This window comes from Nannospalax galili, unplaced genomic scaffold (genome assembly GCF_000622305.1).
Source record: "Nannospalax galili isolate Female #2095 unplaced genomic scaffold, S.galili_v1.0 scaffold176, whole genome shotgun sequence".
NCBI classification, from domain to species: Eukaryota; Metazoa; Chordata; class Mammalia; order Rodentia; family Spalacidae; genus Nannospalax; species Nannospalax galili.
In genome coordinates this window covers 2,178,795-2,182,202 of record NW_008337643.1, presented here as the reverse complement: position 1 = coordinate 2,182,202, position 3,408 = coordinate 2,178,795, and positions in this window count along the sequence as shown.

The following is a 3,408-nucleotide window of genomic DNA, read 5'->3' as shown; positions in this document are numbered from 1 at the left end:
AAAAATTTATGTGGTCTAGATGAAGATTTATACAGGCTGCCAACTAATGCTGAGAGAAGGACAATCAATTTTCTCTAGAGATTAGCTCCTTGTCAGGTTATCTAATTCCAAGTGGGCAACCATAAACACAGTTATACATTATCACCCTTAAATGAACTCTGCATTATTTATATATTTATATTTATAAATGTATACATTTATAGGCAACAATAATATAAAAGAGGAAAAGAAATTGAAAGGGAGAGGGAGGACATGGGAGGAGATGATGGGACTAGGAGGGATGAAAATAATGAAAATATAATACATATAAAATTCTCAAAAAAATAAATGAAAAAAAACTATTTGCAATTTAAACATACAAAGTTGTCCACTTATGAGAGAGAAAATGGGGGGCACTCTGCATGGGACAGGAGTTACAAAGCAAACATATAAAGTGGGAAGATGAATAATGGGATAGAAAGGATAGATGGTATTGCAAAATGGGGGGATAAAGGAGGCTGTATGGGGAAAGAACAACTAACTCAAAAGGCATTTTGAAGCATCATATGGAAACCTATTAATATAGGATCATTTAATAATATATACATACACAATCTAAAAAGAGATGAAAAGGAGTTATGCTATAATGAGGGGACAATGTCCATATGAGTCTCCACAGGCTAGCAAACAAACAAACAAACAAAAAAATCAAAGAGTGCCAGGAATGATTCTCTTTTTCAGAGTTATTGACTAGAATGTTTCATAGACCCTCAAACAATATTGGCCATTGCCTTTGTTCTTAGTTACTCACAAGAACGTGATTATAGACACTATTCCTGAAATGATTATATATGTGAATCAGAGACAAACAAGGAGAAATCAAGCTGGTAATTACCTTGAAGCTTCATCTCTAGTGGCTAGATTTTTCAGAAAACTGATCATGAACATTACCTATCTGTGAATCCTGAAGGCTACAAGAGCAACTGTCCTGGGAATATGTGTATACAGATATAGTAGTGGCAGGAATGTTAAAGAAATCAACAACCACTTTCAGGTTGGATTCGAGGCCTGCTTTACATGGCATTATAATCAGGACTGAGAACCTGTATCTGACAGGTCACAGGTCATAGAGCAGGACCTATTACTACTATCCTGCTAAATGAACTCCTAATGAATCAGTTATACTCATCAATGAACACATCTCTCAGTTCTCATGAGAGAAGCTGCTTTTTTCAGACATGGTGATTAACACAGAGACCCACAACTCTTCAGCATGCAAAGAATAAGAGACTGCAGAGCACTCAGCATTAATTCACATAAATATAACATACCTTCCCTCCCCCATGGCTCAGGTATCATTATAGAAAAAGAGCCAAAAAGATTGTAAGAGCCAAAAGTGGTAGATAATTTCAAGGAAACACTGATTTCCAGTCAAGAGTGCTATGGTTCATATAAACTCAGAGCAAATTTGACAACATGGACAAAACCTATACAAGTCAGACAAAATTCTTCATTGTGAGAGGGCATGTTGGGAATAACTCTCAAACCAAAGGAGGGACTATTTGCAATTGATAGTTTCTGTGAGGAAAAGAGTCAGTTTTCTCTAGGGATATGAACCCAGATAGTTTAACCAGGTGCTAGGGGATGGACTCACACCAAGAGTGTTTGGGGACACAAATTAGACTTGATAGGCCTTAAAAAATAATACTGGAGGAGATAGAGTGAGTGGGTGAGTAGTGTTAGTAAGAATGGATGAGGAGATGGCAAAACGGGTCCTGAGTATGATAAAAATACATGGTATAAAATTCTTAAAGAATCAATAGAAATATTTTAGTTTCATTTTATTTTAGAAAAAAAAAAACAATATTCTGGCTGTTTTCTGACCCAATAAATAAATACACGAATTTAAATATCAAAATCAAAGCACTGCTTTACTTTTATTCCACCATCTTTTCCATGTCACATTCTATGTGTGTAACTGAGGCACACTGTACATTCCTGAGATGACCACTGATTTTTACACCTTTAGTAAAACATAAATCAATTCATTCACTTTACTCAAAACATAATCAAGGACAACTGCTTCATAAATCACATAAAAACATGGATATCTAGCATATAATTTCTCAATTGACTAGAAAGGCTTCAAATTAAAAAGAAAAAAAATGGGTAATATTTTTTGGTTCTAGAACATCTGTATTATTGAAAATATAAGATATAATTTAATATTTTGTGAAAATAAAAGTCTTTAGAATATTATGAACACATTTTATACTGATTTTTATGAATAGGGATTTAATAATGGTGATAGCAGAGAAACTATATATGCTAAGTTTATGTACCAAATGTGATGAATGTAAAATTACCAGCACTCAATGAAAATGGGGAAAAATCAATTTATCTATCTAATGTAATGGTTTAAGGTTGGATATGTTCCCAAGAAGAAAAAGATAGAAAATTGTTTCTAAATAATTTTATATTTCATATAATTACATAAACAGAAACAATAGCATTTTTGAAACTGTTTGTGCAAATTGCATAGTAGCATAAACAATTAGTTACTTTGTCCTTAATAATTGTATAGTTTATTTGTAGAGAGGAATGTATGAGAAGGAAAAGAAGGACAAAATTAAGTATAATTCAATATACCAAGAAAAAGATTTCTGGAAATCTTAAGGTATATTCAAGAAAATATTCAGAAATAAGATAATTGAGGAAGCTTACTTTGGACCTTATCTCTCCAATTTGTATTCTGCTCCCAGTGAACTCAGACATATTTGATAAACTGATTTGAAATATAAGATATTCTTTTTCTTACTTAAACTTTGAAAGTATAAGAGAAATAAAAAGAGGAATATATAGTATCATGTCCTAACTTGGGTTCCTATTTGCAGTTATCCCAAGGAAATCAGCTAACTCTATGCTCTTCATATTCCTCAAAATCAAAGGAAACTATAAAATCCATATACCTTGTCTCACAGAGTTAAAGCAAAACCAGCTTAAATATTTCAAGTCAGTTCTTAAATTTTAAGGATCACATAATCATAGTGTCTACTTTAGTAACAAATACTTTCCAATTATTATTTAGGCAGGCTATTGGAATGGAAGTCAGTACCTGCATAAAGACAATGCATAATCACAACCTACACTACCACTTTGTATTTACACCAGTGCAAGAAAGAATAAATAGATGCAAACATTTTCTTTAGTCTCATCCCTTCTCTCTTGTTTGCACCCCCATCTTCTAGTCTCTCCTCTTCTTCTCTTTTCTCTAAAATGACATGTAGAAAAGGGAAAAACTCCTTCCCCATTACACATAGACACACATATATAAATGTACAGTAACTTTCTACTCCTTTCACTCATTCATATAATTTATGTGTACATGAATTCATTTATTTATTTATAAATCTTTATTTATTCATTTTT